This window comes from Mustela erminea, chromosome 1, assembly GCF_009829155.1.
Source record: "Mustela erminea isolate mMusErm1 chromosome 1, mMusErm1.Pri, whole genome shotgun sequence".
Lineage (NCBI taxonomy): Eukaryota > Metazoa > Chordata > Mammalia > Carnivora > Mustelidae > Mustela > Mustela erminea.
The window spans coordinates 91,053,788-91,074,605 of NC_045614.1; the positions used below are offsets into that span (position 1 = coordinate 91,053,788).

At 38.2% G+C, this 20,818-nt stretch overlaps 1 protein-coding gene and 1 non-coding gene across 4 annotated transcripts in view; both read left to right on the forward strand.

The window, feature by feature from the left end:
• The window catches only part of TMEM108 (transmembrane protein 108), a 373,441-nt gene that overhangs the window by 148,813 nt on the left and 203,810 nt on the right, over positions 1 to 20,818 (forward strand). The window lies entirely within an intron of this gene.
• LOC116581572 lies at positions 14,922 to 15,025 on the forward strand. Its single transcript, XR_004282119.1, has one exon. It is a non-coding gene; the product is annotated as a U6 spliceosomal RNA (small nuclear RNA).

A 20,818-nucleotide genomic window follows, 5' to 3' on the forward strand; every position in this document is an offset into this window, starting at 1 on the left:
TGGAACCAGGTATGTGGCTTCTTTGGTGTCAAACACCTTTCTAAAAACTAGATATTCCTATAAAACATAAAATTATAGTCAAAAGACCAGATTCTGTTTTGGTTTTGTCATAAACAATTGATCCTGTACAAATAACTTAAATTTCTCTGGAGTAGGTGGATTCCAAAATCCCTTCCAGCACTTAGTATCATTTTATGTTAATATCTGAGCTCAACTGGTTTAAATGGAAGCACTTGGCAAAATTCAAGCAAAGTAATAATTAAAATTTAATGAGTATCTACCATGTATTAAGCGTGTTCTAAATGGTATTTTTGCATTATTTTATCTAATCCCTACAACAACCCTATGAGGGTAGGTGCCATTATTATTTTACTTTTACCAATGAGAAAATTGATGAAAATTAAGTAGCATGTCCTGGGCAAGTTCGGTCTGTTGTTCTGTATAGGCAAATTAGACAAGCTTTGGAGAACTGCTTTTACCATCATCACCTTGGTTTTTTATTCATACTTGAGTGCTAATCAAGTGCTTTATTTTTTAATCTTCCAATCTTCCATTATATGCAGGAGCACTGAATTCATTCCAGTGTTTTCAGAAGGAATTATGCCTATGGGGATTCGCAGAAATGACATTATGATGGCAAAATGACTTTCAGTAATTAACAAAGATGAACTTTGTGTGTAAAACAAAGGTAAATAGGAGTCTATATAAATTTATGGAGGCTGTTGTAAAAATGATGGATTGTCAGTAGTGTGTGGTGTGATTTCATGTGATGAAACAGGGAAGCACATGCATGTCAAGAGTCACACCTGTGAAACATACCTGTAAAGAGAGGTAGCATCTGGAGGACATCTTCAAATGGAGCAGCCTTAAGTTCTCCCTAACAGGAAAGTAGTCAGTTAGTTTACCTAGTTGGCATCTTTCTCCTTAGCTCCTCAAAGCCTTGGTGTTCAGAAAATATTGATTCTGTAGGTGTTTTACAAGTCAAACAACACACTTAAAAATGCATTGCCTTTAATGATTCTCAAGTGGCTAAGATGCTATGAAGAATGCAGGGAACTTTATGACAATATATCATCAGTACATGTACATGTACAATATACATGAAGATTTGAACAATGGGAGATAATGTATTTAATGAATAGTACAGATAAACAGCCAATTGGAATGGGTGTAAAGATTGTACCTCAGTAGCTTTCCAACTTAAAAGATTAGGGTTTCAAGTTCCAAAAACTGTTTGACTTAATATTTATGTGATTTAAACAAGTTACTTCATCTCTCTGAGTTTTCTTATTTCATTTGTAAAATAGGATGCCAACAGAACTCAAACTATAAGGGTAGAATAGAAATCAAATGAGATATAATGACTGTGAAAGAACTTTGCAAAGTTTTTAGATGATAATGTCATTTAAGATAGCATTTAATGATATTCATAAGAAATGTCTATCTTGGTGCCTTCTAACCATATGTTAGAATCATACCACCTTATCCCCTTTATTTAGGTATGACCATATAATTTACTCTGGCCAATTAAATGTGAGCCCAAGTGGACATTTGTTCCTTCCACGTAAACAGCATGTATGTGATTCTCTACTTTCCCCTTTGTTATGGCACTATGACTATGGGAGCATTCTTGGGCCTTAGTCAACCTGTGGTCCCTTGAGTGGCCACAGAGAGTAAAGCCCCCAACCAATCGATGTTGAGCATAGAACATAGGCAAAAAAATAAATTTCTGTTATGATAAAGTAAGAAGATTTGAGGTTGTTTGTTATTGGAGCATCATCTCCAAAAACACTCCAACTAAAATGTGTATCATTCATCTTTAATATTACTTGAGTACCTGCATATTTAGGTTCTAGTTATGTTACAGTGGTACTGTCTACTACATATTAGAGTTGTTTATATCTTTGCTAACTCCACTTTTCCAAAAAAGGTGTTGGTCTCAAACTCAAACCAGTCTTTTGTCTCCCCCCCCAGCCCCCCGCCCGTCTCTATTGTAAAGTATTTAAGGTATCTACAGACCAGGAATAGAACTGGGCTCTTTTGTCTACTTGTGTTTTGCCCGATCAGCTTAATTGAAAGGAAAAGTTTCTATTTGGACAGAATTTCTATTTGATTATAACAGTATTTGGAAGGGTGGCTGAAAAATAACAGAAGATAATTTGCGCTTACTGAAACTGTTTCTTTCTTAAAAAAAAAAAAAAAGTAGTCTGTAGTTATTCAAACAAAGTAATACCTGAGTCTCATTTTAAGCAAAATAAACTCTTACTCAGCTTCAGGTCCTTACTGTACTTGACATAATTTTCTTACTTAGTGAGAGAAGATTAGATCCATTTTAGACCATGTGATCATGGGCCTGGCCTTGAGAACCTTGCAAGGAATGGCATTTTGAATAAGAGTACTTTTCAAAACAAGGACAACAAACCTTCTGGATGGTGCCTAAGACAGAACTACTTTAGACTGTACTTTTTTTCTGCATTAAAGAACATGGTAAGCATCCATTATCATAGTCACTAACTCTGAGGATCTGAGCCATTGGTTAAAATGAGGCCAGTGTTCCCCATTGAATATACCTCTCAATCGTGTGTAAGCCAGGTGAATGAGGTCCTTTCTTTGTTCTTGGATAAAAGATTAGCCCATCCCTGGACAATGTGAGTCTCTTGGAAGGCTGATTGGTGCCAGCACTGGAGGCAGTGGCGTGAGCCTTTTGAATGTTTAGTCTCTTTAGATGGAACAATTAAACCATTTTGGGGAGCAAATCCTAACACACCATATCCCAGGTACTTGAGTAGTCATTTTAAAATAAATTTTTGTCCTTTAATCCTCCTAATAATGCTGTGAGTCTTGTCAACTTCCTTTAGAGAGCAAAACAAAACACAAAAAACTCAGTTCTGCCCTCCACATTTATCTCTGTTGTACCTCATATATTTTAGAGATTGTTTAGATGCGAAGTAGGTTGGACTAAGGAAACAAACTTTTAAGTTCTTTTTAACATCACAAAAGGGACATATTTTTCATAGATAATTTTTTTCCAGTGTGAGACTTGAACTCACAACCCTGAGATCAAGACCTGAGCTGAGATCAAGAGTTGGATGTTTAACCAACTAAGCCATTCAGGCACCCCTAATTTTCATAGGTAATTTAAAAATGCTGAAGAGTCAATAGGAAAGAAATTGCCCATAATTCAACCATTCAGGACAAGCTCTGGACACTTTGGCAAGCCACCCTTCCTAAGCTCAAGGGCATACAGTATATGTGGAAGTAAATGAGAGAGTATTGTCCCTTTTCCAGCAGTAACTGGACAACTGAGTATCTCAAGAATAAGGGACAGGAGAATTAAATCAGTAAATAGTCAACCTTGAGAGATGCTGTCACAGGGCTAGGCAGTTTCTATCTCCTGTTGACGTTTACCGCAGCTGGCTAATGACATCCAGCTACTAATCAAAGCTTGTGAAAAGTTGACTAACAGCACTGTAGAGCTCAACCTGTAGATACGCTTCCCATACTGTAAACACACCAACCTTTTCCTTACAGGGAGAATGTTAACAGTCATGCTGTATCTCTTGGAGCATGTGATGAGTCACCTGGAAAAGGACAACAAAAATGCAGTCTTGCCATATATAAGGGAAGAACATTCATTTCTCCCCAGATACTCTCTTGTGACATCCTGCTGTTTCTGACAGATTGTCATCCATGATTTTCCCCTATTTATTCCAGGCGGTAAGGTGTTCCATATGTCACTTGTCTTGCCAGTTGACCGTGATGAGTAGGAGCTCATCATTAGGAAATACTTTGTAATTTTTCCACCTGTACTTTGGTTTTTATTCTAGTTTTCTTAATTAAGTTAAGTAAATTCCCACAGCCCATTTTCCTGGAATTTAGATGTTTTAAAGCATTTATACACCTGTGCAATTTCTCAGTTCTCCTTGGCTGCATTTATCCATGCTCTAAATGGCTATTTTCTTTCATCTGCTCAAGGGATCCACCCCTTCAACTACCTAATCTTTGAGTGTTCTTGTACCTTACTTGTCATAATTCTGGTATAATTCTTTATAAGAGAAGAAAACAAGTTTACATTCAGTTTTGAGAAATCCACGATGATGATGATGGAGATGGTGATCATTAATACTCACATGGCTCTAACTCCGTGCCAGCCACTGTTTCACATGAATGAGTACTGTTGTTACCTCCATGAGGAAACTGAGTCACAGAGAGGTTAAATGACTTATGCAAGCTAATAGTGGCAGAGCTGGGATTCAGACCCAGGCAGTATGTGACTCTAGGGCCTCTTTCTTTTAACTGCTACTATGTACACTTTCATTCTGCTCCCACTTTTCACTTTTTTTCTGAATTATTCTTCAATCTGTATGAGGTCTGTTTTGTTCCATTTTATTTGGGAAAAGACAGAGAATATAATGGTTTTGTTCCTGATATCACTAGAAATATGAATGCATATTGAGAAAAATGGGAGATCCAGGAATCAACAGAAAATTCCTGATTCACAGTCACCTTCTCTGTTTATAGCTGTCAAAAATTATAGTGCTCTCCTGTGGTATGCTTTGTAATGATCTAGACTGGCTGCTTTCTGGCCAGCCTGAGGCAGAAGGCATCCTCCAGGGCTAGCAGGCTTCTCTTAGGGTCTGCTTCACCTCAGGTGGGTCACAGCTTCATGTTAAAGTCCTCAACCTTATAAGGGTCTAATATGCAAGGAAATCACAGTATTTGCTGGTGGAGTCAGTTCTCAGAACTCCATGATGCAGTAGAAAAGGTTCCTGGAAAGTGGATATGGTGGGGAAGAGGAGCTTACACCTTTCAGTGGAATCATTTAAGGAAGCAACAACTCTGTTTGCTTTGTTAGTGGGTCTGGATGTGCAATTGTGAGAACGTGTCTGGTGCCAATTCAGAAGCCATCCTATCCTGAAGAGTTGGTTTTGGACCAAAAACAATACTCCATTTTTATTCTAGGTTGTGTCTGCAGTTTTACTGAACAAGAAAGCATTATTCTTAGTGGTTTAGTGTCTTTTCACTTCGTCTTCCAAATACCAGGCACTGAATTGAATTTAGGGAGCACTCTGGTCTGCCTCCCTTGTTACATAAATCAGGGAACAAAGGTCTAGATTGCTTAAGTTTTCACAGCCCCCATCTTTGACCTGGTAGCCTATGTTCTCTTCTACTTTATTTCCATGTTTGCTTATTGCAGGAAGGAACAAATATTAGTTGGAGTGCTTGAAGTTTGATAGATATTATTTGTGAGAATTTTTTAAACTCAGAGTTTACATTGTTTAACTATGAGCAAAAGCAGATTTCAAGGTAAGCCACAGAATTTACCCAGCCCTTTTCCCTTCATTTCTCCACATCTATTTAAACAGACACAGTATCTGGAATCCTAAATTGAAAGAAAGCTTTTCTAGCATGATTGACTTACTTACTGTTGGTGAAGGAAAGGGGGGAGGGGATGAAAAGAAAGAAGGTGGTGGAAGAAAGAGGCAGGAGGGAGAAAAAGAAAAGACACTAACAGTTACTCCCAACTTTGTGACTTGGAGAACATAGTAACTTTCCTCAACACCTAATTAACATAGTAAGTATGGACTACATCAGTAATTAACCTTTATTCACATTATTTGGTGTCACTCATTTAACATTTAAATTTAAAAAATTATTAAATTTTTATTTATTATAAATAAATTTATTAAATTTTAATTTAATTTAATAAATTAAATTTATTAAGATTTTATTTATATTACAGACAGAGATCACAAGTAGGCAGGTGGGGGTTGGGGAGAAGTGGCAAGCAGGCTCCCCGCCAAGCAGAGAGCCCGATATGTGGCATGATCCCAGGATCTCAGGATCATGACCTGAGCCGAAGGCTGAGGCTCAACTTACTGAGCCACCCAAGTGCCCCAACACATGATAACTTCTTTACACCATCAGATTATAGCTGAACATCCTCAAAGAGGCAGGCACTCTTTAATTTTTCAATCTAAAGTAGCTACCAATAACTCTTCATTTCTCATTTGTTTATTCATTTTTCTTTCTACTCCTATTCGAAAATAAGCTTCATGAAGTCACAGGGACATTTTATGGCCTATTTTGTTGTTGTTTTCCCCATGCCTGCGATGGTACCTAGAATGGAGTAGGCGTTCAGTTAATATTTATTGAATAAATGAATGACAAACATGATAAGTGTTTAATAAGTGTTAGCTATTATTAATTTAATTAGGGAGAAACAAAAAAGTGAGACCTTAATATAACTGGAGTTCCATTTGGTCCTGATTCTATGCAGTGACACATTTAGAGAAACAGCTGTTTAGAAAAATAGCACTGAAAGCAACAAAAATCTTTACTTCCACAAAAAATGTCAAAGGTGGGAGGGTATAATTTTCACCTATTTCAACACTTGGTAAAATCCTGTCTTGACATCCCTGTTGCTCATAGTACTCAACACTCATGGCAGCTACTCCACCAATATTATCTTCCTGTCTCTCTGCCAACTCCCAGCCAAAGAACTACCCTCAAACAACTGTAACCTCACTGAGAGCCTCCAGGTGCTGGACCTGTTTTTTGAACCAGTATAACGAAAAGCCTGGAGTCAAGTAGGCACACTTGGAACTTGGTGGTGTGGGTGGTGGAGGTAAGACTGGGGATATTCATCAGTTAACAATTTTGTACCTGCTACTCAGATTTTAATGAATTCTAAACTAAATGATATTTGGGAAAGACTGTGAAATAGCTCTACTTAGAGAGCACTGAATCCCACAAACTTTATTTGGAGCCAAATACACATCTTCATTATTAGTATCCTGCTACAAAGCTTTGGACCCAGGATAGGAGGAGATGTCTATTATCACAAAGATCCTCTTCACTTCGAACCTTGTGGACTCTGATTAGATGATGTTGTTAATTTGCTTTAGTATTTTGTTTTAACTATTGTGAATTAGAAACCAAACCTAAAAGGGAAGGGAAACTTTTACAGGCAGGAAAATAACTTGGTATCAACAGCTTGATAGTAAGTAGACCAAGTTGAAGAATGATTGTAACATTGATCACATGATAATTGTAACAGTGACTCTGATTCCCAAAGTGGGGGTCTGTCATATTTTGTTCCTGACTTTTTTTCTTCCCTAGTGGGTTCTGACTTCTAGAGCCATCAGAGCTGTCTGTTAGGCTCCCTTAGGTGCAGCACACATTTGTAAGACAGACTCTTAGCATCACAAGATGTGGTCTGAAGGAAATAGGGCTTTACTCTACAAAATTGCCAGGTCTGCCAAAGCAGCTTTCCTGAGCTCTTGGCTTCATTAGCACAGTGCTCCAACCAGCTGACCTCAACTGACTCATCAGGTTATAAGAGAAGTTGGGAATAGAAATTAGTTCCCTGGGGGATCCTGGCTGTATAATAGCTATCATTTGTATGCAGTTAAATGATTTGCAGAGTAGCATAACTCAGAGCTCCCAGCTGCATTTTGTCTATTTCTGGAAGTGTATGAAATAGTTAGCTGGGGATGTGGTTTCCAAAAGGTAGTGTGAGCATTATGGTAACATCTGGAGCTGGGGTTTCTCCCAACTCATCTGACTAAGTCCATTCTGCATCCAAGGAACTTGGATTTAATGGCTATTGCCTGGTTTCCAGTGCTTGTCTGTCAGTTCTTCTCTTTATATTTGCTGCAGTCTTGATCCTCTCAGCTGCCATACCCCCCCCCCCAAAGAGTGCCAAAAGACATAAATATTCATGGGGGAATGAGAGATTCAAAAGACTGAGGTCAGGAGAACCCTGTTTCTGAAATGGGCTACTGGCTTCTTACCTTGCTTTCCTTTTCCTTCCACCCATCCTCTTAGAGCAAATTGTCCTATAAAGTGACCATTCTCTATCTCCTCCCTGCAGTAGGGGAAAATAGTAGTCTGGTAGGCAAGAGCCGGGAGAGGTGTGGGAAACACACATGAGCCCCTGGGATGGCACAGTGATTCTCAACCCAGCTTATACCAATGATGGCTAAATTGTCCCCAAATTCCTCATATATTCCAGGAATTAAAGAGGATAGGATAAGAGCAGAGAATTATAGGTGGTAGTGGCTGTCATGATCAACAGTGGAGGGATGGGGAAGGAGAGGCTATTGCTGTTTTTCCCTGACCAGGCCATCAGCAACAATGCTCTAGAGACAGTCATTTAGGAACTCACACTGCTGCTTCCTCTGATCCCCCAATAACTTTGTGCACCAGAAACCAGATTAAAAGGAATGACAGTTGCAGTCTAGAAGACTATGAGAGAGGAAGCATATTTCCTACCTTTGTCTCCCTAAAGAGTAGGAGGGCAATGCTAAGTGGCCTAGATCTAAAGGTCTGAAGAATTTTGACACCGGGTAGGCCATCCTCCTCTACTCTCACTTTTTGCTTCTTCCTAAGTCCCATCAACACCGGCTGCCAGGTTTCCAAAGCTCAGGCTGCTGACAAAGACCCCATTCTGTCCCACAATGGGGACTGGTTCTCTGACAGCTATGTGTTTCAGCCTCAAGTTCCTGATTTTCAATTTTGTCACTATTCTAAGCAAGGATTTTGCCTGTTACTAATTATCCTTAGGTTTCATTTTGTGACTTCCAATCAGAGATGCTTAGTTTGGTTAACTATCTCTTTACAATGCTCCTTTCCCTTTCCCTGCATTAGAATTGGTCTCTTAAATCACATTAATTTATAGAACAGCCATCAAAGCTATCTATATGTGCCTACCTTTGCATGAAATATATTTAGTGCTTTTTTCTAGTATGTGGCAAGAATAGTTTTATTCATCTCAGCAGACAAGACCAAGTGTCAAGTCATAGCAAGGGCTATGGGAGCCAGTATTTCTCCCTGATTTGACCCAACACCATGAAGAGTTTCCTGGCTCCTTTAAAGCCTAGTTCTCCAGGTAATGGAATACACCAGTGATTCAACAGAATTCTTAACCCAGCCAGTCTCATGAGCCATTTATGAAAGCCTGATACCTTGAACAACTGGCAGGTCCCTGAGTGAAGACACAGTAACCTGTGAGAATGAAGAGCTTTGTGTTGGAGCATGAGATGCCAGCAGGAGTCAGTGTGATATAATTAAAGAGACACCGAACTTGTGAAATTCCTGGGTTTGGAAGCATCCTTACTCTGCCAACTTACTGGCTACATGATAAAGTCAAGACCTTTAACCTGATATTCTTTGGTGTTAATGACTGCTTTGTATCAAGCACTGTGCTTGGCATTGCTGATATAGTTAGAAATGTGACAAGGTTTTGGAGCTAAGTGTGACAACCCTGGATATATTAGGGGGTTCTTATGAGAGTCATTTCTTCTGTTAGCTTTTAATTGTTCACAATCTAAGTATTATTTCTATGAAAAATAACGTGAATAAATATGCAGATCTATACAGAAGGTTTAGGTCCTGATAAGCCTATCATAAGTTGAAAATACGGTCAGTTGAAAATTCATTTAATACACCTAAGCTACCAATCATCATAGCTTAACCTAGCCCACCTTAAACATGCTAAAAGCACATAGCCTATAGTTGGGCAAAATTATCAATCATAAAGCCTATTTCATAACAAAGTATTGAAAATCTCTTCTAATTAACTGAATACTGTACTGAAAGTGAAAAACAGAGTGGTCGTATGGATACAGAATGGTTTTAAGTTGAATTGATTGTTTATCATAGTGATTGCATGACTGCCTGGAAACTACAGCTTACTGTCCAACATCACAAGAGTACAGAATACCATACTGTAAGTCTGGGAAAAGATCAAAATTCAAAATTTGAAAAGTGATTTCTACTTAATGTGTATCACTTTCATGCCATTATAAAATAGAAGAATCTTGAGTTGAACCCTCCTACGTCAGGGACCATCTGTATTTTAAAGCCTACTTGGGAGATGGTTAATGTATTTAGCCAGGGCAACATATTGGAAAAAAAGTACAGAGCAATATAAATGGGGAATGCACAATATCCTGTGGGAAAAAAATTTTTATGCATTTATAATAAAATGACAAAACATAAAAATATTACTGCATTGACATGAGGGGTATAATGTGCTTATTAAAAATAAATTTCATGGGGCATCTGGGTGGCTCAGTGGGTTAAAGCCTCTTCCTTCAGCTCAGGTCATGATCCCAGGGTCCTGGGATCGGGCCCCGCATTGGTCTCTCTGCCTGCCTCTCTGCCTACTTGCAATCTGTCAAATAAATAAATAAAATCTTTAAAATAAATAAATAAATAAATTTCATGAAACTCACTTTTTTTTTTTTTTTTAGTAATTTCAGTGTAACAGAATTCATTGTTTGTGGACCACACCCAGTGCTCCATGTAATCCGTGCCCTCCCTAATACCCACTACCTGGTTCCCCCAACCTCCCACCCCCCCACCCCTTCAAAACACTCAGATCGTTTTTCAGAGTCCATAGTCTCTCATGGTTCACCTCCCCTTCCGATTTCCCCTAACTCCCTTCTCCTCTCTAACTCCCCATGTCCTCCATGTTATTTGTTATGCTCCACAAATAAGTGAAACTATATGATATTGACTCTCTCTGCTTGACTTATTTCACTCAGCATAATCTCTTCCAGTCCCATCCATGTTGCTACAAAAGTTGGGTATTCATCCTTTCTGATAGAGGCATAATACTCCATAGTGTATATGGACCACATCTTCCTTATCCATTCGTCCGTTGAAGGGCATCTTGGTTCTTTCCACACTTGGTGACCATGGCCGTTGCTGCTATAAACATTGGGGTACAGATGGCCCTTCTTTTCACTACATCTGTATCTTTGGGATAAATACCCAGTAGTCCAATTGCAGGGTCATAGGGAAGCTCTATTTTTAATTTCTTTTTTTTTTTTTTTTTTTTTAAAGATTTTATTTATTTATTTGTCAGAGAGAGAGAGAGAGCAAGCGAGCACAGGCAGACAGAATGGTAGGCAGAGGCAGAGAGAGAAGCAGGCTCCCTGCCGAGCAAGGAGCCCGATGTGGGACTCGATCCCAGGATGCCGGGATCATGACCTGAGCTGAAGGCAGCTGCGCAACCAACTGAGCCACCCAGGCGTCCCTATTTTTAATTTCTTAAGGAATCTCCACACTGTTCTCCAAAGTGGCTGCACCAACTTGCATTCCCACCAACAGTGGAAGAAGGTTCCCCTTTCTCCACATCCTCTCCAACACATGTTGTTTCCTGTCTTGCTAATTTTGGCCATTCTAACTGGTGTCAGGTGGTATCTCAATGTGGTTTTAATGTGAATCTCCCTGATGGCTAGTGATGATGAACATTTTTTCATGTGTCTGATAGCCATTTGTATGTCTTCATTGGAGAAGTGTCTGTTCATGTCTTCTGCCCATTTTTTTACATGATTATCTTTTTTGTGTATGTTGAATGAAACTCACTTTTTCTTTTAAAAGCCATTTTTCTATGTTCTTACCTAAATACCTGTGAAGACTGCAGACTTATGATAAAGAGCAACCTCTGTTTACATAGCATATTTTCATATCACTCTTAGAAGGGTCAAAAGCAGGGGAGCAGAATGACCTGAAGGGATGGGTTAAGGACAAACTTTAGATCACCCTTCCAGGGACATGAAGGGACTTTGTAAGAGCTTCTTTGCTCATTTGGAGCCTAAGACACAGCCCTTGGGATCCTCTTGAGAGAATAAATACCAAAGATAGATTAGGTCTGGGCACTCTTAGATGCAGTACACATTGGATGATTCAAAGTAACTGAGAAGAGCATTTTAAAATCATTAACTATAAAGAGAGTTTAAAAATTGACAAAAAGACATTGTCCCATTAAAAACTTCATGATGTATTGGTAAGTGAAAAAGTCTTTTAACTTTCTTGTATATATAATCTTACTCTTTGGAAAAGAAGTATTTGCTGTTATATAGAGAATATTAACTGTGGTTATCATCAGATGATAGGGTTCTGGGCTTATCTTTAGACTTCTTTGTATTTTTCAAGTTTTCTGCAGTAGGTTTATACTTCTTTTAGCCCCAGAAAAAGTGATTATAAAATAAATCCTAAAATATTACCTAGCAGGAAAGAGACTATGTGCTGTTGACTATTTTATCTCAGTGTTTAGAATATATGTTAGAATCACATGAGAGAGAGCTTGCAGAACTACAGCTTTGTGACCCTCACCCCTGGAGATGCTAGCTCAGTTGGACTGGTAGGAGACAAGGCTGCCAAGGAAAGTGGAGGCAGATTCTAGACTAAGTCACACTGAAGAGTATCGGAACCATCATTTCCTATTTAAAGTCCAGGTTCATTATAGCACAGGTTAAAATCTGTATTCCAGTTGAAAATTATCTTTCAGTTTCCCTCTGTCTTGGTTTCAGTAGTAGTTCTATCTGGCAAGGATATATCTAGTTCAGTTTCCCCTAAGATGCCTTTTAGGTTCCTGGGACTTGGAAAAGAAGATTATCTACTTAATACCAATTGGCTATGTAGATTAGCCCCAGTGAGTAAAAACACAGTGATTTGAACAAAAGACATGATTAGCTGATTGAATAACCACAGGCCATCTTAGTGCAGGTGTAGTAGAGACAAGGGCTGGGTCAGATACTAACATTTCTATTTTCTTGGGCTGAATAACAATGCTTCATTATTTCAGTACTCCTCTGATGTTAATAGTAGAGAGACATGGAGAGAGGGATAACATATATAATAGCATTCATACTTACGATTAAAATAACATTTTCCTTAAAGTTTAATGAAAAGAGATATGTTATTTCTCTCTACTTGTAGAGAATAGTAGTGTGTGCTTCTTGGGAGATATCTTTAAGAATTCAAAACTAAGCATTTGGCTCCATTTATGACTGTGATGGAAAAACTAATATTCACACTGCCCACCTATGCATACACAGAACTGTGTTGTGTAAAAGGCAAGGCTACCCAAATGCTTTAGACTACCATTCCAATTTCTGCTTAGTTAAAAAAAACAAACAAATTGAAAGATTTTGAGATGCTCCCTATTGAAAACCCTGCTGTAGACTCCAGGATCACCTAGCTCTCAATTAACTAAGGTATAAATGGGGAGAGGAAAGATTACAGATAATTTAAAGTGTAGTTAAACCAAAACTAGTCAAAATGTAGTACCAAAATTTTAATTGTAAGCATACTTAGTTTAAAATGTATACAATATTCAGATAAACATTAACATTCTAAATTGTCATCAAAACAAATAATTTAGTATTGTTGGTATGCATGCAGCTAAATATCATTTTATTTCCTCAATAAAGAAATGATTAAAAACAGAATTTTTAAAAGATCAAGGTCTGTTTTTGGGTTTTTTTTTTAATGTGTGTGGAGAAAGAGAGATCTCCCTAAAACATGATAGACACATCTATTCATTAATACCTATATCTGATAGTAGACATGCTTTAAAATATAGTTATTTGTGCAGAAATGTTGGGATTTTGTTTTTGGACAAATTATTATCTCTACATACCTTTTGGGTATGGTGAATCTTCACACTGATTTGTTCACTTGTTAAACTGCATGTCACCCTGCCCTGTGTTCCTATCATTTAGGTAAGTGATGGAAGATGAGGCAACTAAAAGCAGTGGGTGTTATTAGCAAGAGATAGATTCTTTTCATTATTTCGCTTGGTCATTTGTAAGCCTGAGGTCATTGATTCAAGCTTTCCCCTGACATCCAGATAACTCACCACCAGGTAGATAGTGATAGTGGTAGCTGGCTTTCCATTAATCTATATCTTCACTATTGTCATTTGTCCACACTTGCTAGATACATGAAAGAAGTTAGCAAAGCTATAGGATAAACAGATAAATGTAATATGCTTTCCAAGACAGTTTTACTTGAGGATGTTGCAGGCAAAATAATATAATCAAGTTTTATTGATGAAAAATTAAATTTTCTTTATATTAAAGTGATATATACATATTTTGGGATATAAAGCAAAATGTGCTCACTTTTTAAAGATTAAACAGGAGACTTCAAGGAAATTTCCTGATCAGGCCACTTTCCACTGTGCTCAAGACTCCAGAATGTGAGACTGGGGAGGTGGTGGGGTGGTATATATTAGTGTCCTCTTCTATTAGGTGCTCTGGGAAAGGATTGAGAAGTACTGCAAGAGGACATGAAGAAAAGGAGCATAAAATTTAGTTAAATAGGTGCCCATTTAGTTACAGTTAGGATGGGACTCCACTGACTTACACTTTTTCTGAAAAAGCCTAACTCTTAAATGAGCCAAGCATAAATCACTGATTATCCTGTTAATGAGGACTTGAGATTTAGAGAATAGTGTAAAGAAATACAAATGGCTAGATTATAACAGTTTCCTGATAGAAAACCATTACTTTCCTCATTTACTTACTTTGATGTCTCATTTACCACTTTGGTGTCAAAAGTTCCCATGACTTAGGCATACCTGCCATCTTGCTGCTAAAGATACTCTATAGACTTTGATGATGATGACAATGATGATGATAATGATAGTTAAGACCTACATAGTGCTTGTTATGTAGCAAGTGCTGCTCTAAGTGCTTTGCATTTAGGCCTCCCAACAACCCTATGAGATAAAATTATTCCCATTTTTTCCCATTTTACAGATAAGGAAACTGATCACAGACAATTCAGTCATTTTCCTAAGGACATGTTGCCAAGGGATGGTAGGACTAAAACTGGACCCTGGGCAATCTGGTTCCAGAGTCCTGCTTTTAAACACCAACTTTCTTCTTCTCATCACAGAAATTATTAAAGATGTAATTTTCACTAGGCTAGAATTCATGAAGTTGTTGAAAGTGATGTTAGAGAATTGCTTGTGTCACATGAACAACATTAACAAATGAGGATCTGGTAGAATTAGACAATCAGGACACAGTAGGCACTTCCAGAGAGAATCATTTGGCTAACAAAGGAAATAAAATGAAGACCTAAAATAGATTTTTTTTTAAATTACTTTCATTATGGTGCTTGCTTCAGCACATATACTGAAATTGGAATGATACAAAGAGGATTAGCATGTCCTTTGTGTAAAGATGATACACAATTCATAAAAGTACTTTCATTAAGACTGTGCTATGAACATCCTGTGTGAAGTAAAGGATGTTGTATGGTAGATGTATTGGGCATTTCTTTTGGGAAACACATATATACGAACTCCAAAAAGCACTCCATTTATTCTTTATTCAGAGAATTAGTGACCTTTTCCCAACAGTTTTCAGATAAAGACAATCTGTAATAAGGAGATGCTTGAAAGTTAACTTTAGTCTAGTTATTGACAGAGCATAGGAAGTTGTTGGTGCCAAGCGTCAGTAAAGGTAGAGAGGAGTCTCATCTGTGATCAGTTGTCTTTTCCCCGAAAAGAAGAGCCTGAGTGGCCTTACCTATGTCCTGTCATTCCAGATTTCTTTATTTTTCTTAATCATAAGGAAAGAGAAATACACTCAGGGACTACATTTTTCCTTATGATTGCTCTGACCTTGGAAACTATGTGTGTGTGTGTGTGTAATTTCACTCTAGTTGACAGCTTCCTTCCTTAGGTCTGTGCTTTTTGAGGGCAAAATCTGCTTTCTTTCTAAATACCAAATACTTAGGGTTACTTCGTCACTTAAAGTTGCCCTTCCCACAGCTTAGACTTAGAGATTATCTTCTTATGAAAGACCCCACTGCAAAAAGAGAAACATTTTTAGAAACATTTAAGTGGAATGTATAAAAGGTTTTTCAAGGAATAATTTTGCTAAAAGAAAATTAAACTTTGAACAGACTGGATCTAGAAGCACAAACTTGAGTCCAACAGGAGCGATTATTCGTTATTACCATATTGATCTTAGACTTTGATCATTGGAATAGAGATTTAATCAGCTAACCAACATAAAAGTAGTTCTGAGTCCACTCTTGGGAAGTTCTCTTATCTATTAGTTTGACAATGACCAAAATTAAATTTCGTCTTTTATGCTTTGAATCTTGAAAATAAGAAGATGGTTAATATTGAAGCAGAATCTAAATATTCAGAAATCTTTTTACCCAGAAATCTTTTTACCCATTGAGTCAAAGTTACTGTAAGCCACAACAAACCTGTGGCAATACCCTATTGTCTTTGAACCCCAAATCTTCTTTGCCTAGTACTCCATCTAGTAGATCCCATACTATCTAGGCAACCCAACCTTGGTGTGCCACCAGGCTGCCATTTATCTGTCAAATATGTCAAGGTCCAATAGTTTCTGCATGCATTTGACTACCAGCTTTTCATTCCAACTTGAATGGAAGCAGAATCCTTCCTTCCCACTGTAGATCAGTTAACTAAACAGCATTGAGGGCAGGGAAGATGAACTTTTCCCTTTAGCACCGATCCTCCTAAGCAGAATATAAATGATTAAAATTAGCTTTTCATCAGGAAAATTCACAGGTTTGAGTCTCCCTGGAGAGTTCTTTGATCTTAGATGTCACGGGGCTCTTCAAAAAGACCTGCTGGGGATCACTCTTTAAGGAGAACAGCCTGAGATTCCAGTGTGGATTTGTTAGTGGCCACATCTATGGATTAGCAAATCATGAGAAGGGAATCCTAGGAATACCAAAGTCATTAGGTAGTGGCAAACTATTGTCATGTTGCAGGTTTTTTTTTTTTTTTTTTAAGAAGATTGGTTTATTTTAGAGAGAGAGGGTGTGGGTGAGCAGGAGGAGAGGGAGAGAGAGAATCTCAAACAGACTCTCCACTGAGCATGGAGCCCAGTGTGGGGGCTCCATCTCACAACCCTCACAACCCTGAGATCATGAAATCAATAGGCAGATGTTAAACCGGCTGAGCCATACAGGCATAGGCATCCCTCATGTTGCAGTTCTTATGTCTGCTGGTTTGAGGGTTCACGGTAAGGCATTTTCTTCCCATGATATAAGTCTTGTAGCCGTAAACACTGCGTTAAGCATTTATTTTTGCTTCAGCCAGAAAACCATTTTTCTCTTATCCCAGGTGCATAGGGCCCAGCTGGAGGTATGCCGAATACAGCTGATATTTCAATGAAGTCTCCTGAAAGCCAGGCATGGTACTCCTTGTATAATAGCGCCCAGGTGAAATATGTCTTGATAAGATAGTGTTTCTTTGAGAGGTGCACCTGAGTTTTGTCCTTTCTTGAACCAGCAACTTCACTGTACTGTCTAGTCCAGACATCTTTATAGAAATAGTAGATGTTTATCTTTAGCTAAAAGTAGAGAAGCCTTTCTAATAACAAAAATGTTAGTTGGGAATGTTGGAACCCTCACTCTGGAATGATTAAGTAAGTAAATATATACATAAAAACAAGTAAATACATCTTTTCACAGATATTATACTAATATATCTTCCCCTCCTCCCCTTTAACTCTTGTCTCATTGCAGCCCATCATTCTTAAGGCATAGTGAGCTTGAGGCTTCAGCATAGGAGACTGGTAAGACAGTGGGTATGAAAGCAGGCAGTAAGAAGTGAGGAGGCCTGTTAAATTATTTTATCTGCTCCACAGATATATAGAAGAACCTAGAAGGTCCAGCTCATGAGGTTCTTCTATAGTGTGGAGACTGGAATTAGGAAGAAGGAAAAGATGATATAAAAAACAAAATAAATGTCTGCCTCTGTCCTGGCTAGGGTAAAGATGGGAGAAAGTAAAATAAAAAGAATGAAGGAGACAGAAATGTGTGCAAGAAGGGCATCTCCACGGTTGCTCTACACTTTGGTGTTGGGAGACTGAAGACTTCAGAGACGCGATGCAGACTCAGGGTTCTGTCTTTGTGCTCTTATTGGGACTGGGGAGAGGGAAGGAGCACTGTTCTCTACAAATCAATATGGAGCAGCTCAATTATCACACAGCAAGTTTTCTGAGATGAGAAGCAGAAACATCACAGCAGATGTTGGGGTGGACCATTGGGCAAGGGGCTGAATGGTGCAGTAGTACACTCTGGTGTCTGCAGCCAGCCAGAGCTGAGAGAAAGCTAAACAACAAAGGGGCATTGTCAAGACCTACCTGGGAGCATTGCTGGAAGTAAAAGAAGGGACCAGCCTGGTACTTTAGCATCAGAGGCCAGAAAGACACATAGTGACAGGGGAATTAGAAGCATTACTGCAGATCTGTGGGTACCAGGCAATGCATATGAAAAGACTGGCACAATGCCTGATGATTACTCCCAATACCCATCCGACACTGGGGAGGGCTGGGTACCATTCTAGTAAGAGGGGAAGCTGTCAGGGAGTTTGAATATTCTCCAAAGGAGCTATTTAAATTACTGTTTTGAACTTAAGTGTAAACTGGATGGGAAATTTAGTCACAGTAAAAGGCATTACATCAGATGTGATCAGAACTAATTTTTTAAAAAGTGGTTAAAACAGATTCATCAACAATTATATTTATATATATCTTAAACATTTTATTTTAATTTAATGTAAATGTACATTCATACAGCAGTCTTGTAATGTGGGGCCAAAACCTTTTCATTACATATTGGTCTTCCAATTAGAGTTCTTCTTTCTAACGTAAATTATACCTATAATTTCTTCTTCTATAATTTCTTTTTTTTTTTTTAAAGATTTTGTGTATTTATTTGAGAGAGAGAGTGAGCAAGAGAGAGAAAACTATCAGTGGGAGCAGTAGAGACAGAGGGAGAAGCAGCCACCACACTGAGCAGGGAGCCCAATGTGGGGCTCAATCCTAGGACCCTGGGATCATGACCTGAGCTGAAGGCAGATGCTTAACTAAGTGAGCCACCCAGGTGCCCCTTCATCTACAATTTCTAATTGTATTTTCTTTACTCAGCCAATAACTCTAAGCTACTTGCAAAGAAATTTGAGTATAGAAACTTAGTTTTTTTTAAAGTTAAAATTTATTTACAGTTGTCTTGATACCTGATTGAAAGCATTGTTAAAGGAAACCCACCTTAATTAAGTCTATTCAAAGTCTTCAATTTAGCTTTCATTCAGACAGCCCATTGTCTTCACATTTTTTTCCTATTTTGAAGTATGTTTAATTATATAGCTAAAATAATAAGATGATCATAAACAGATTTAGTGACACAACTGATCCTTGACAGCAGAAGGAAACCTGTTACCTGTGAGTTCTCAGTGTACCACAGAAAACAAGCAGTATGATGTGGAGAAGGAATACAAGGTGCTGATTAATTCAGCCAATTGGTTAAATGGAGATTGGTTAAGAGCAAATATGTAACATTTTCTCTTTAACAGCAAATGAGGGCTCAAAAGGATAGCCTAATTAGTTATGGATAACATTTTAATTTTTTTTAATTAGAAAATTTTAAAATTACAGTTTTCCCTGCATATCCAAATTGCATTCTCTGTGGATTAAACTTTGAAAGCCCACTTATACATTCTATAATGAAGTAATCAAACCATGAACATGTATCACTAATTTGTACATGGATATTATAGTGGAAAACTGATTCTCCCCCACCCTCCACCCCGCTAGTCCTTTTCCATGATATTCTTGATTGTATAACGGTATGTAAACCAATAAGGTTTTTGTTTCTTGTCTATAGAGTTTATCCTGGTTTCTGATTACATACCTCCGGAAAGGTCTTTTAAAATATGTACTTCATTGCTGTATTTGTAAGGAAGTTTGCTTCCTGCCACAAGTCCTCCAGAATTACAGCTGCCTTCTTTGCCACTTAACCCAGGTTTGGCTTGGCTTTGTTGCTCTGGCTTTGTCTATTCTTAATCTGTGTCGTCTTTCAATGCAGTGACCTCTTTTCTCTGACTATAGAATAAATAAGAAGGGATATTTTAAGGTACTTTTGGTTGGGAAAGTGACTTTCTGATTGGAGTGGGGGGGGTTCCAAGCCACAAGTGTTGTTTCCCCCATTGAATTGATATATCAGTGCTTTCTACTGAACTCTTAAACTTTTCTTTGCTCTTCACCCTACCTGCACTGTGCCTATCTCCAAAAGTGTTCATATTTACCATTTCATGTCCAGGACTAGGCAGGCTTCTTGTGTTCGATGCTCAGGCACTGTCTATCTATGCAGTGGCCTAATCCCAATTCCCTGTGGTCCCCTGAGCCTGAAGTGTAGCAGGTAGAAGGAAGAATTGGGAAGCTCTTCCTTGACATTCTGCCCATGTGTATTTTCGCCTTTTCATTTGCAGAGCAAAGATCCTACAAGCTAACTCCTGGCCATGGCACTGGGGGGCACAACTGAATATTTGTTGTTTTCTCCAGCGATAGAAAACTTTCCCCCCAATAATAATTAGCTGCCTTCACTATGTTTGGCAAATGAATTGAGGACTTTTTCCAGCCTGTCAGAGGATACAGATTTGAGAATAGGGTTGACATCCTTTTCAGCTTGAAGGATCAAGAATAAGAACCCATTTTTTTGCTTTCATTTTGGTATTTTCACCAGAGCCCACACTGTTCACTTCATGAGGAACCATTCAGGGTTGCTTCACAGTGTTGGCACTATTTGTGATCCATTTGTAGCACATTCCTGACTCTTATTTTCAAAACATTGGAGGTAGGAATTGTTCAACTTCCCCCAAACCATTTGAATTGATCCTACTGTTCTGTTGCTATTTTAAATACAACTTGTAATTAATTCTTTACTGCCCTAAGTCTGAACCATGTCTGTAAAGCCATGTCACATAAAATGATTTTAAAAGGAAGAGCATCAACCACTGTGCTGGGGTCAATTTTTAATACTCTGAAAAGGCTTAAAAATCAAAACCCAGTTTAAAACTTAGTCTTTCTTATTTGTGAATAGAAACAGAAATATCAGTTGAGAGCATATTGTGACAAATCTGTGGAAGATGTGTCCTCCATTGATTTGTGCAGTTATCCCTGGAAAGAACATATAAGGAAGTTAAGTCTTCCCAATCCAAGTTTCCTTTTGATAAAAC